The sequence below is a fragment of the Macaca thibetana genome, chromosome 3 (assembly GCF_024542745.1).
Source record: "Macaca thibetana thibetana isolate TM-01 chromosome 3, ASM2454274v1, whole genome shotgun sequence".
NCBI lineage: Eukaryota > Metazoa > Chordata > Mammalia > Primates > Cercopithecidae > Macaca > Macaca thibetana.
The window spans coordinates 94,934,811-94,950,403 of NC_065580.1; positions in this window are offsets into that span (position 1 = coordinate 94,934,811).

The window sequence follows — 15,593 nt, forward strand, 5'->3', positions numbered from 1 at the left end:
ACTGCGTCTAGATGGATAACTACCATTTCCATTTCAGGTAAGATGTCAGGATCTTCACTGCTGACAGCTTTCCTGAAATTCAGATAGATATCTGCTAGCTGCTGCACCCAGATATCCCTGGCAAATCAGTGTATTTGGTGGATTTGCTCTTCTCTCAAACCTACTCCAATCCCTGTACACTCAGCCATTTAGATGTCTCATACAAAAGCTTGGGGTTCATTTCTTATTCCTTCTTCTCTCATTGCTCTATGTCCAATCAATCATCAAGTTTGTGAATTCTCTCTCCTAAAAATATTATGAAATGTCTTAAGATTTTCTCAGGAAGCTACTGGAAGATGTGCTGTACCAAAACAAGGGGGTAAACCAAAGAAAGGAAGACATGGTAACCAGGATACAGGGACACCCAAGACAGGAAGCAGAAGAAAGAAACACCCAAGATGACAGGGAAGAAAGTTCCAAGGCAACAGGTGCTCAGCCAGCCCAGGCAGGAACCTGTCTAGGTGGAGCAGGATGATAGAGGACTCTTGGAGGGATGTTGTCAAAAAGAAGGTGTAAGGTGTTTGAATGTACTGGGAGATGTTATTACAGTTTGGCAAAATTTTGGGGATTAAGTGACGCTTTATAGAAAAATATATATATATATACATGACTCAACTCTGACTAATAATTCCATAATCATAATTATGATACTGTCAACATGGAATATTGACTTAATTGAAAACATAGATATAACTATACTGGAATGATGGAATTTTTAAAAAGTGTTTTGTGTATGTGGGGGCGGGGGGAGGCAAGGTTTCTAAGGGGGGCTAATTCCCATCTTCTATTTTAGGATATGAGCTTTTTTATGTTTCATTTTCTAAAAATGAAAAATAAAGAAATGGGACTTAAAGAAAATAATCAAAAGAGTAGACTGGCGTTGCATCAAAGAAGAGGGGAACGGGTAAGAAGAAATGGAAGGGGCAACTCCTGTTTCTCATCATAAGCCCAGTAGTACTATTTTATTTGCCTTCTTAAAGTATATACAGTTGGCCCTCCATATCAGCAGGTTCCACGTTCATGAATTCAACCAACTGCAGACCGCAAATATTTGGGAAAAAAATTATACCGAACATACACAGACTTTTTCCTTATCATTGTTTACTAAACAATATAATATAAAAATTATTTACATAGGATTTATATTATATTGCATATTATAAGTAATCTAGAGATGATTTAAAATATATGGGGGGATGTGCATAGGTTATATGCAAATACTATGCCATTTATATCAGGGACTTGAGCATCTGTAAATTTTTGTATTTAAGTGAGGTCCTGGAACCACTTCTCCACAGATACCTAGGGACAACTGTATATACATTACTTTGATTTTAAAAAACAAAAAGAAAGAAAAGTTGAGGCCAGGTATGGTGGTTCACACCTGTAATCCCAGCATTTTGGGAGGCCGAGGCGGGTGCATCACTTGGGGTCAGGAGTTCGAGACCAGCCTGGCCAACATGATAAAACCCTGTCTCTACTAAAAATACAAATATTAGCCAGGCGTGGTGGCAGGCGCCTGTAATCCCAGCTACTCAAGAGACTGAGGCAGGAGAATCCCTTGAATCCAGGAGGTGGAGGTTGCAGTGAGCCAAGATCATGCCATTGCAAGCCAGCCTGGGCCACAAGAGCGAAACTCCATCTCAAAAAAAAAAAAAACAAAAAAAACAAAAAAAAAGAAAGAAAGAAAAAGAAAAGAAAAGTTGAGAAGAACCCAAATATCCAGCAATAGACAGACAAAAAATATGTCCTTCAAACAATGGAATATACGTCACTGCTTAAAAAACAAGGTAGATATGTGGAAAAAATAGAAAATTGTCCAAAATATATTGAAAAATTAAAAAAACAAAGTTCCAAAAGGTAATAACATTACTTTCAAAATAAATCAAATTAGAATAGTAACAAAACCATTATGATTTATGCAAAATTTCATGTTTCATGTTACATAGTTTAGTAATGTCAGAATTTTGTATAAAGAAAAGTTTTTTTTTCTGGTTACAAAATGATAATGAACAGATATTTCTCATATGTACCATGTCCCCTTCATTCCTAATACTTCTGCCTTTTTAAAAGCCCTTACTTAAGTGGCTTATTGACAGCCCCAGAATAAAGTCCAAGCTCATTAGGATGGTATTTAAGACTTTCCAGGAAGGGCTCCTTACTGTCATGTCTGGTCTGGGCCTTGGCCGCTTTCTACCTCACCCTCAGGAGCTTCTTGCACACTCACTGTGTGTCACTCTTGTGCTCTCCCTACCCTGCCCAGGTGACCCTTTTCTGCACCATCGTCCTTCCACAGACCCCTCCCTCCACCCTCCGCCTCCACCAGAGTCTACGTATCAGCTGGAGGCAGTCTAGGTATCCTCTGCTTCAGGAAGCCTCCCCTTCCCCCTGAGCTGGAGTCCCACCTCCAAACTCCCCAAAAGCAGTTTGTGAATGACCTATCATAAGACTTACTACATTGTTCAGATGTGATTACTGTTTGCACTAGCCTCCTGTCACTAAACTGTTAACTCCAAAAGCATGGAGGCTGTGATTTACTCATTGCTACATCATCAGAGCCTAGCATAGAGTCTAGCACTAATGAACGTTCAATATATGCTTAAGTTAATTGAATGATTCAGGCACAAGTTGATTAGAATTTGTTTTATACCCACTAGGGTTAAACATTACTATCAATCTCTACTTTAAGTAATGTGATATTTCGAAAAATGTCTGTGCACTGGCCATCTCTAATCCAGGATATGGAAGAATGGAAAAAGAGCAGGTACCACTGTCTTCCTGCCAACCTTCGTGTGAATGTAGCAGCAATCACGCACCAAATGGTGGAGAGTGTGTGAGCAGGCCACTCGTGACAGCAAGTGACAATGCTCCCTGCTCATTGCCTATCACTTTCCTGAGTCTGAGACCCTCTCCTCATGTCATCTTTGCCACACAGGCGTGCCTCAGAAGGCTGACTTTACCTGTCTGTCAAGCTGATCATTTAACCAGTTCTGAGTCAACTCCATGGCATTCAGATTCAGCACTGATAGACTTAACATGTGGTAGAGCCAACATCCTTGCTGAAGTCGAAGCAGATTTCATCTATAACCATAGTTCTTCAAACCTCACAAGTCTGGACTCATATGGGGTTTCATCAATAGTAATGATCCCAGTTTTACCAGGCAAAATCCGAGTTCCTCTTACGATCTGCCCCCACCAACCTCATGTCATACAGGTCTCTCCCTTTCTCACTCTTCTGCATCCATATCAGCCTCTCTCCTTGTTTCACAGTGATTGCTAGAACCACATCCTAGAGCTTTGATATTTATAAATATCAAATATCCTACTTTTGAGAATATTTCTCATGTTGTATCTTCTTGATAGAAATAGAATGTACTCATTCAGTAAAATAAATAAGCACTAGGTTTAAAGTAAACCATTAATAAAAGCGAATACCTGTAAGTCACTCCAAAATAATGAGGATAGAAGTTAGACTTTAAAAAATCGACCCTGCTTTCTTGATTTGATTTTTGAACCATGTAAATATTTTAGGTAATTATAAACCAAATTTTAAAAACCCAATTCCCATAAATAAAAGTAAACCATACAGACAGGAAATTGTCCAAGTAGTTTTAAACACAGTAACTTTATCATATACATCCTTAGTGAAACATACCCTACTGACAAAAATAATTCCAGAAATAAAATATGAAACTGTTTCCAGTATTCTTATTATTGGCACTAGAGTTAGTATTCCTGTTCTGAAACTGTTATATGTGTATTGTGGGGTTTGGTTTTTTTTAAGAGTAATTATACTGGTATAATTGAGAACAAAAATTTTTTTTTTCTAGTAAAGGAAATACAGATATAAGATTCATGAGGTTGGGCTGGGCGCGGTGGCTCAAGCCTGTAATCCCAGCACTTTGGGAGGCCGAGGCGGGTGGATCACTTGAGGTCAGGAGTTCGAGACCAGCCTGGCTAACATAGTGAAACCCCTTCTCTACTAAAAATATAAAAATTAGCCATGTGGTAGTGGGCGCCTATAATCCCAGCTAATTGGGAGGCTGAGGCAGGAGAATCACTTGAACCTGGGAGGTGGAGGTTGCAGTGAGCCAGGATTGTACCACTGCACTCTAGCCTGGGTGACAGAGTGAGACTCCGTCTCAAAAAAAAAGATTCATGAGGTTAAGTGAAAACACTATGGTTCTAAATTGAATTGCAAGTACCAATACAAATTCATGATATATTTTATCTTTAAAATGAAAAACACATTTCCTAGCCCTGTCACACTAAAAAGACCTAGAAACTACAGTAATCCAGTGGCAATGAGCTCCCTGAGTAATCAGATTGTGGTCTTTAAATGCCATCTCCCAGTAAGGGAATCACGGTTCTTTGCAGAAATGACTGAAACCAAGCCTGGGATTGAAAAGTACAGGATGAGTCTAAAGTATTTTGTCAGAACAGATAGCTCAGAATCTGTCAATGGCTATCAGGGTCATGTCAAAGCAGCCAACCTCAATAAGAAAATAAGTGCGATGAATTCAAATACATCATGTACATTTTAAATCATTGAGTTCATGTTATACTGAAAGAAGAAAAATCTTATTATTCACTTTTGGAGGATGCTCAGGAGCCAACTCATTGCTTTGAAAACTGGTAGATAAATAAAAATAATTAAGCATTGATCCTACTTTTCTATAAGAACTATACCTCAGGAAAATTAAATAATTGAGAAAGTACTATTGTTATGGAACTATTTTAGCTTATAAAGAAGAAATGTTAATATTAGAATATTCCCAGTTTGCAACATCACGTGAATTGATCTAGTTTATAATAATCATAAAAAAGAAGCAACCAGATATTATGTATCATCATATGGAAAAACACAACATTAGTTAGTCCTGCCAAAAGAAAAAATTGAATCTAAATCTGATCAAGTATCTAAATCTAACTACCAATTGATAAGAATTTAGGGAGCAGAGGTCAATGTTATATAAACCACAGGGAAACAATAAGCAAAATCCAAAGTTTGGGAAACTCTACAAAAAATTGTTTTACATCTTCTTTAAGGAAATTTCCAGGAAAAGGAAAAGGAGTTAGAGGAGAAACCTATAGATTAAAGAAGACCCAAGAGACACATAAACTAATCTGTACACTTAAAATCACAATGTATGAATTTTATTTGGATTCCAATCCAAACAAAACTATTTAAAAATTGTTAAGACAATTGGAATACTCTGAACACTATGTAGGTATTGATAACAAGGAACCATTGTTAAATTTTTAAATGTGGAAATATATTATCCTTTATCTTTTAAAATTATTATCCTTTATCTCTTTTAGAGATACATTGCAAAATATTAGCAGATGAAATTATATGATGTATGGAGCTTGCTTCAAAATAATCCAGAGTAGACATTACGATTAGGGATGTAGGTGCAATACGACTGTAAGCTCCAAGTTGATAACTGTTGAAGCTGAGTGACAGGTATTCTGAAGTTCATTATCCTATTCTCTCTACTTTTTCACACATTTGAAATTTTCCATGATGAAAGCTTTTTTAAAAATAGATAAGTATGTGTCATCAAAAAGGATGAGTCTGGTCTGGAAAAGACATTTTACACCCATGTTCAGAGCAGCATTTTCTTCACAACAGCCAAAGAATGGAAGCAACCCAAATGTCCATCAACAGATGAATAGGTCAACAAAATATGACATATCCTTACAGTTGAATATTGGTCTTAAAAGGAAGGAAATTCTGCCACATGCCTAAACATGGATGAACCCACAGGACATTATGCCAAGTGAAATAAGCCAGACACTGAAGGACAAATATTGTCTGATTCCACCCATATGAGGTATCTAAAAGAGTCAAACTTGTAGAAACAGAAAGTTGAATATTGGTTGTCAGAAACCAGTAGGAGTGGGCTGACAGTTGTTGTTTAATGGGTACAGGATTTTGGTTTTGCAAGATAAAAAGAGTTCTGGAGATTGGTTGCACAACAGTGTGAATGTACTTAATACTACTGAACTGTATACTTAAAAATGGTTAGAATGCTAAATATTACGTTATGTGTATTTTACAATTTAAAATCCCTAATTTTTTAAGTATGTCTGGATCAGCAAGATTCTGGGAGAACGGGTATGATCAAAGGAAGACATTATACAGATAAGGTAGTCTTGGTATCACAAAACAGAGAAATAAACTTAGATGGAGTTGGATATTAAGGGAGAGGATAAACATTGGAAACCCATGGAAATGCAGTTGAGTTAAGGGAGAAAAAAGGATGATAATGAACCACTGGTCTCCAGAAGAGCCTGGATCCTATAGATGCCTGTGCTGGTGTGTATGAATACCAGAGTACATGAGCCATCCATATCCCAGGCTCCATATTGCCTCCCTGTATCGATAGTGTAATGCCTGGACAGAGCTCATATTCCTAAGGACCTTTGTAGGTTGACATGAACTTGTGGTCACTGAGGCAGCATGATACCTTGATTCTTCTCCCAGTCTCTCACTTTCATTCCCAAGTGTCCAGACTCCCCAGAAATAGTAGACTAGGAAAGACAAGACGTTAAAAATTGCCTTTAAAGCTGATGGGTTAATTTTGACATCTTCACTCGGAGAGGTACATGAACTTTAAGACTTAAATTTACCCCAGAAACTGATAAATAAAGCTTTATACATAAATACTTAAGTATCTTTTCAAAACATCAAGCATTCTGCTAAAATATAATAAAGTATTAAGGCCAAGAAAGGGGTACTTTATATAATTGGAAAAAGCAGACTATTATGAAACACCCATTAACATTTTTAAGATTGATGCATAGTAAATTTTCATACAATGTAATTAAACAGAAAAAATAATGCAGATTAAGCGTTAGTACTAAAAAGGATGTCAGCACTCTTTGCAAAAACATTATGGTGTACTCTCTGTTCAGAACAAGTGTTTAAAACTAATGAACAAATATGCATTCAAAAAGATTTAGTAGCAAAGAAAATTAAAAATGGATTCTGAATTATTTCTATTCTAGATCATCTGTTCCAGCACCCTAATGAAGTTAAATAGTGCAACTAAAATTGTAATTCTAGTTAGATCACTGAATTTTTTTTTAAGTGTACCTATGCTGCCATAGTAGTTAATTGGGCTGAAAAAGAAGGGGTTGACTAAGGAATGCTGAGAAATGAACAGAATTACAAAAAAAAAAAAAAAAATACTGTCTTACGTAGCCTTTTCCAGGCTATGTCTGCATATTCTTAATATGTTTTTAATGAAATATCTTTATTATCATTAGTTCATCTTTAGCCCAAATCTCTACATCTAAGGTATTTTATTGTCAGTTCCAGGACTATGAGAGGCTACAGAATGGTAAAGACCATTCAAGGGGCTGGCTAGAGGTGGGGCAGAGGGCGCAGGATGGGCCCAGGATAGGGACAAATTCTAATATCAAAGCAGAGTCAAGGGTCTGAATATATTCTATCAATGCAAGTGACAGCAGAGGATCAGGAACCACTTTCAGGGTCCCTTCTTTGTATTCCCCTGGCACCCTTAACAAACCTCAAACATTGCCCTAGTAGATGCTTTATCACAATGATTAATTTATTTCTCTATTGTCTTCTAAATGCTTCTTTAAAATTGCCCCTCTTGACTTATTTGACTTTGCTATGCAAGCCCCGGATGGTGTCTGATATGAAGTAGGTATTTAATAATTGCTCTTAGGTATCTAGTTAAAAGATGGAATGAATAGTATGTAGTTATCTTCCAAGTCTATTGTCTTAGTCTTGATTTTTATCGTGAACTCAAGATCCATATTTCCAGTTGGGTGTTGGACAGCCCTGCTTGCATACCCCAAAGAGATTTTAAACAGATCCAAAGTCATTCACCATCCTCTCTCCCCACCCCCAGGACCTGGCAAACCTGTTCTTTCTCCCATTCTTCCTATTCCTTTGCTGAAGCAAGTGTTAAGGATTAAACAAATCAGAGAAGTTTACAGCAGATAGCAGATGCTCATGAAAGAAATGTATTTTTCTGGCCTTCAATCCGAACACTTTTAATACTGAAGTGATGGAGACCTCAACAATAATCTCAAACATCGCTAAGAAAATGAGATGGGTATGTGTGGATTTGCTCCCTTGGCATTCCTTTCCACAGGGACCTGCCCTATCCAAGCCCTCTGAGGTTCTATAGGGGCTGCCAGTTGCAGATCTTCACTCCTCTTGATCGCATTGCCCAATCAGAATCTCGCTTCCTGGAACCAGCACGTTGAGCAGAGACAGTAGGCGGTTGGAGCCAAGTCACTCAATAATGAAGTATTTCTCTCAAATTCCAAGAGCTGGCCTGAGTACTGCTCTTCCCAAGGTCGCGGGTATCCTTCCTCCTTAAATCTGTGAACCCTCAGGGATTCTTTCAATCAACACTTTTTTCTTGTGTCAGAGTCTGTTTCTATAACCTAAAAATCAAAGAATTCTGATACAAAGGAAAACATACTCAAATATGTGCACTGATATTTTAAATTGTTTTCCAAATAGCTAAAGAAAAGAGAGATGTGGAAGTTTTATAATGAAACCCAGGATTTGAGACTCTAAAAGGAAATAGCAGGTCTTAGAAAGAGAGGAGGATTCAAGGGAGTAAAATCCTGCCTTCGTTCTCATTATCTCTCTCTCTCTCTCTCTCTCTCTCGCATGCACACATGCACACACTCTAGATGAGAAGGAAAGGGAGAAATATCTCTGGAACCATTGTGGATATCAAAGAGTTTGGGAGGAGTCCTTATTTTTAAAAGACGTGCAAAAACTAGAAGAAGGGACTCAGAATCAAGGCTAAACACAAAAGATCCTGTGTGAATAGAATTTCAAAGCTCAGATCAAGGTGAAGCTTGTGAAAAATGCTGATATTTGTAGTTGTACATGGAAGATGGGAACAGGAGAAAGTTAAAGAAGAAAAAATACTAACATTTTTGAGCACTTACTGTATGTAAGGCTCCATCCTAGGTCTTTTACATAGAATGACTCAATTGTGAAAAAAAAGAAAAAAAGAAGGGTAGGGCTACAGATGGTCAAGTCCTTTGTTTGAGGTTATTAGTATAACCTTAATAAAGGGAATCTTCTTCCTCTAAACTAGAGAAATTGCAATGTTTTGTCTGACACTTATAGGCTGAGTATAAATGGAGGCCACGTAACCATATGTCTAAATATTTAGAAGTTATAAGTCAAGCTTGGTGCATGCCTAGCTCATGTTTCCAACCAAGGCCCCACAGCCATCCCAGGGGATTACCCTTGAAATGCAAAGGCTAAAAGAGCCATGCTCTTTCCTGGATGGGCGCATAGATATGCTGGGATAAGGGCAAGATGGAACCTTCCCCTAGGCCCAGGAGCCCAGGGCAGGCACTATGATAGGAACAAGCCTGGTCATCTGGTCATCACCATAGGGAGCCCAGCAGGCTAATTCCCTTGGCTGCCTCACTTTTCCAACTGAAGCAGTTCAAAAGGTTTCCCAAAATTACTCCTCAAAAAAGTGCAGTCAACTGAGAAACCCAGTCTGCCCCAACACCTACTCTGGGGTATTTGGGATGGCCAACATTAAACACAGCAGCCCAGCTCTTTGCCAGGTTTCTAGACAGAGGCCATGATTTTCTTCTAACTGCTACCCCATCTTACTGAAATGGGGGAGTTTCCTTATCTCCCTTGCAGGGCATGCAATAGGGGTGTGCCTCACTTCCTGCCTGGCTGCTCAAACCCTAGGGGTATCATGCAGATGGGCAGATGCAGAGACCACAGAGAGTGCTTTGGTGCTCTGGCCCCACAGCAGCATCTAGGACTCCTGAAGCCCAAGTGGGCATGTGTTACAGTATGCTCTTTTGGCTATGCCATCTGCAGACGGCTTGTGTTAGTCAGCTTAATAGACTCTCTGCCTTATCACAAGGACAGGCGGCCAGTGTGACAGCCTGAGTTCTTGCCCAGTATACCAGAAGAATCAGATCACATGTGGGCTGAAAGTTTGAGTGCAAGATATTATTGCGTAGTGGAGGTGGCAGGTAGATGGGAAGATAGATGGGGAGCTGGAAGGGGTATGGAGTGGGAAGTTGGTCTTCCCCTGGAGTTGGGCCACCCAGTGGCCAGACTTCTCCAACCACCCCTGGCCTAACTCCCTTGGGCATCTGTGTTGTTCCACTGTTGCTGGTCTGTCAGTGTCTGCTGGTGTCTGTCTGCTGGTGTGTTCCTCTGCTCTTCTCAATGTCCACCTGCTGTGTCTGTGCCCACTTAAGGTCTCAGGTTTATATGAGCACAGGATGGAGGGCATGGCAGGCCAAAAAGCAACTTTTTTAGCACAAAAACAGGAATTCTTGTCCTCATTTAGGTCCGTGGGCACAGGCCCACGGGTGGAGCCCTTACCAGGGCTCTCTACCCAGCACTTCCCTGCCACCCCCCGTACCATTACCCACTAACTACCCCATCATGTGCTCAGCCCAGCATCCTCCATCCTCCTGTGAGGCTGGAGTAGGGTCCAGTTCCCACATGTGTCCCTTTACCAAGATTTCCATTTGATCAATCAGTTATCAAATTTTCAAAAAAATCTATAAAACATAAAGAAAAAAAGTATTTCTGTATCAATGTTTGTCATATGTAGAGCTCTCTAAAACCTGTGACCAGGGCAGATGCCCCTATTGCTAGATGTAATAGTGGTAGCATTTTTATCTATACACCTCTTAAAATGTAGCATGCAAAGTTGAAACCAGCATATAAATATAACTTGACCAAGGCAGAATATATTGGGGCTATTACTTTCCATGATCTCGGCACTGTTCTAGCTGTGCAGCCCAAGATTATTAGCTTTTTAAACAGTCACATCACATTGTTGGTTCATATTAAATTAAGAATTAATTTAAACTCTTAGTTTGCTTTCACAGGAGCTTCTACCAAGCCAATTCTCTCCTATTCTGTAATTGATGGTTTTGAATCTAAATGCAGGATTTTACATATATTACTATTACACCTTTGCTTACTAGTTTTGAAATTTTTTTATGTCATTTGTAGTGTTTGCCATCACTCCTATACTTCTATCATAGGAAAATCAGTAAGCCATTCTGTATCTTCATTCAGGTATTTGATTAAAGTGGTAAGCAGGGAAAACAGCAGGTATAGAATCAATGAGGGAAGCTTAGAGACAGCAGGTTTCAACCGAGCTGTTTTGAAATGTTATTTCTAACAATCAGTTTTCTATCAATGGAATGGACTTTTTGGGAAGATGTGAGAAGAATTCAAGCAAAAGTCAAATGAGGCTCAGCAGAGGTTATAGAAGGAATTTTTGGATATGTAGACTTCTAAGGACACTTCCAATTCTAAGATTCCACAATTTGATGATTCTAAGTTCCAGAGTTATGAGAGAATAGCTTGGCATTCCTCAAGCTCATGTTGGATTCCTATAGGAAACCTTTCAGTGCCCACAAACTAATGCAATGATTCCTTTTTAAGATCCCTGCTCCACTCTGTCCCTGTCAGTGTTCTTACCATAGCCTACCTTTTTCTATACAGTAGTTGTTGGCCTAAGGGCCTCATTTCATGGTAAGCTCATTGCATTCAAGAACTACATTTTATTTATCTTTATTTCTCTTGTACCTATAGAACCCAATTTGTACTTAGTGGGTATAATATTAAATTGCAGGTAGGAAACAAGGGAGTGGGTTGGAGTTTGAATCCAGGAGACAGATAGAGCTCCAGGTGCAAAGAGATCTTAGCACTCCCTGAGTAGGTGCTCCAGGAAGGCAGAGGCCATGCCCATCTTGTCCTACTCCTCAGCAACCAGCAGAGTGCTTCACATGGTACACACTCAGTGAAATGTTTGTAGAACGAAGGTTGAGTCGACAAGTTTTCTGAGAAGTAATTCACTTTAATTCATTTTCTGAGTAAGTGCTATAGGAGTTGAGAAGAAATTATTTAAGCAGATAGTGAGGATAAGGAAGTCCTCAGTAAGGTTTTCCTTTTATTGAAAAGCAGCCCCGAAATCATTTTGTTTTCTAACAAAGAGCAGCCTGTAAAATCGAGCTGCACTTGCAGGGGTGAATACAAGCAGTTGTGCTAATAGGAAAGGGCTACCTGGGGGCCAGGCATGTCCAGCATGGTGGCTCCATCTTCCCCTTTCCCTGTCAACCACATGCAAGGTAAGGAGCTGGCAACATAGCAAAGTAGAGACTCCATTTGCATAATAAAAGATTAGGGTGGGGTGGCCAGCTTCCTTGTGCACTATGTAAATGTCATACCTGGTCCAGCCAATCTTTGGGCCCTATGTAAATCAGACATTGCCTCCTCAAGCCTGTCTATGCACTCGCCATGGGCCAGAAGCCTGTGCACTAGCCATGGGCCAGAAGTCCCACTCAGGCACCCCTCCCTCTCAAGGAGAGAGAGCTGTTCTCCTTCCTCTTTCTTTTGCCTATTAAACCTCTGCTCTTAACCTCACTCCACGTGTGTCCATGTCCTTGATTTCCTTGGCATGAGGCAACAAACCTCGGGTATTTGCCCCAGACAACGAGGCCACTTCAGTAGGGCAGGAAGAAGCAAGAGAACACAAGAAGAACTGAATCTGACATCCATTTAAAAGCACAGACTGGACAGTAAGGCCTCAGTTGTCCTAATTGTTCTAGGAACTCACCCCCAAACCTGCCTTAAGACTTTCCACCTGAGAATAATTCTCTGATCTGAGAGCCTCCTGGTGTCTAACATCTTCCACCTATCACGTTTTGAGTCAAACTTCTGTTTTAGAGTACACTTGCCAGATTTAGCCAACAAACAAACATCGAGGATACCCAGTTAAATTTGGATTCTAGGTGAACAAAAATAATTTTTTCAAGGTAACTGTGTTTTACGCCATCTCTGAGGCATGCTTATCTTATACGAAAAATAAAAATCTGTTGTTATGTGAAATTCAAATTTAACTGGGTGACCTGTATTTTATCTGGCAATCCTATTTGGGAGGCACACTCTGCAGTTGCTTTTCATAGAAATTGCCTTTTCTTAAACTGTCACTGGGCCCACATCCTCAGTCTCATCCCCTTGCACAGCATTAAATGCAGGCTGCGGATTATCATGGAAGTAACATCAAATGTCGAAGTGCCATTCACTAGCCATCACACTGTATGTCACAAAACTTGTGATCCAATTTAGTACTTGCCCCCATGTTAGAGGGCTGACAGAAAGAAATTGAGTTCCCTCAGTTTTCACAGCAAGTCATTGTCAGAGCCAGAATTATAATCTAAGATTCTGAATTTGGAGGTTCTGTAAATTATATTGTCTCTCTGTGGGAAACTATATTCTCTTTTGCAGTTCTTCCTCTCTTAAAAGTCTTAAAATTGGGCCAGGCGCGGTGGCTCATGCCTGTAATCCCAGCACTTTGGGAGGCCTCAGGTGGGTGGATCACCTGAGGACAGGAGTTCCAGACCAGCCTGACCAACATGGTGAAACCCCGTCTCTACTAAAAATACAAAAATTAGCCAGGCATGGTGGCACGCACCTGTAATCCCAGCTACTCAAGAAGCTGAGGCAGGAGAATTATTTGAACCTGGGAGGCAGAGGTTGCAGTGAGCCCAGATAGCGCCACTGTACTCCAGCCTGGGCAACAGAGAGAGACTCCATCTCAAAAAACAAAACAAAACAAAAAAGTCTTGAAATTTCTTGACAATCCCCTAGGTATATAGCTAAGGGGTCGGGGGAGGGAAGAGCAATGGCATTTGAAAAAGAAAAGCATCTGTTACACATGAGCTTTCCAGAAGGCCACTGCTGTGACCTAAGGCACCTAAATACAGTTGGAGTCCACTTTGGCGTCAGAAGGCTAACTCCAAAATGCTCCTTTAAACAGCACCTGAGGCAAAAGAACAAATACAAGTCACTTCCTCGTGGCCTGTTTGTGCATATTTCTGTGTTGTTCAAGGCCTGAAAAGATTACAAAGGGGGGAAAAAGAAAAGAAGGAACAACAAGCTGGCTGGATTATTTTTTTTAACCTTTAAGTCCCTTAAACATTTTAAGTGACATTCACAAATGGCTTAATTTTTGAAAGTTGTTTTTGTGCTGAAAGATTGAATGTTTGATGCCTCAACCCTGTGGCTCTCCCTCCAGCCCAGCCAGGATTCAAAACATCTTTCAGTAAAACCATCTGTTATTTAAAACATTCTTGTGTCTTAAAATATACAAAACTCAAGACCTAACTGCTCATCGAAACCCCAAACACATTCTTTTGGGGCTGGGTTCCTCACAGAGAGGGATTCATAAAACCTTGCTTATTATTTGGAAACAGGTCTGAAGTTGGTCCAATTTTATCCTTTTCATGGTTCATCATCCTAAAATACTTTGGTGTGGTAACAGGTTATTAACTTCTTAAGCTTCTAGCTATAATATTGTGCAGAATCCATTTTATTTCATAGCAAAGCAGGAGAGACCTAACTTCCAGATGAAGGAAATAGCCGTGCACATTATAGAATTGAACCAGTTTTTCTTTGTCAAAAACTGTGCCACAATTATCTGAACTGTAATCCTGCTTGAAACCTGTTGGAGACCCAGGACATGAAAAATGTCTAGGAATTTTACCAAAAGATGAAGCCATGAGCACACATCTTCTATGTTATTAAGTATTTGACAACAGGTACCAACCATAGTGACAAGCCTCAAAAGTGCATTTTTTTTAGGGTGAAATATTTTAATGACTTTGGAATAGACTGGTCTGGAAATGCCTTCTTCCTATAACTGCCAAGGTACACTGACAAACTTAATATCATGGTATAATGATGACAGCAGCATTTTAAAGCCTTGGCTAACATCTTTGCTTTCCACCAGGCAGGCAGCCCGGGTGAGAGAAGCTTCACTTCCCAGTTGAGAGCCCCTCTGTGATCAGAGACGCTTTGGGTCAAGGTCCTGCCAGTGTTTGTGTCTTTAAGCTCAAGAACTAAATAACCATTTCTAAACAGCCTTAGATCTTATTCTATTTTGGAAATAAATTAGCAATGTTTAATATTAATGAGGAAAAATTAAGACACTCTTAATATAGGAGATGCATGTAGCCTTGGATGCAAACAATGTAGTTTCTAAAAGTTCTGATGAAAACAAGGTGGTAGGCAGAGAATAACATGATGTTTGCAAATGAGCCCAATTAGATGAAGAATTCCTGTTCAACAGGGTGCCGGGGCTGTGGTGCAGGAGAAACAGCATGATAAGCTCCATATTGCTTTTCTGCATTCTCAGGAGGTAGAAGAGTGCAAGGTGGGGCTGCTGAGAGGCTGCCATGGTTTTCAAAGAATGAGCTCAAACTGGACTGGACTCTCTGGTGACAGCTCTGTCAAAGAAGAAGGATCAGATACACTGAAAAATGAGCATCGTCATTTATATTTTTGTGGCTGTGGCCAAATCTGTCCTGTTTCTTTTTTTTTTTTCTTTTCTTTTTTTTTTGAGATGGAGTCTGGCTCTGTCTCCCAAGTTGGAGTGTGCAGTGGCACGATCTCGGCTGACTGCAAGCTCCACCTTCCGGTTTTATGCCATTCTCCTGCCTCAGTCCCCCGAGTAGCTGGGACTACAGGCGTGCACCACCTACGC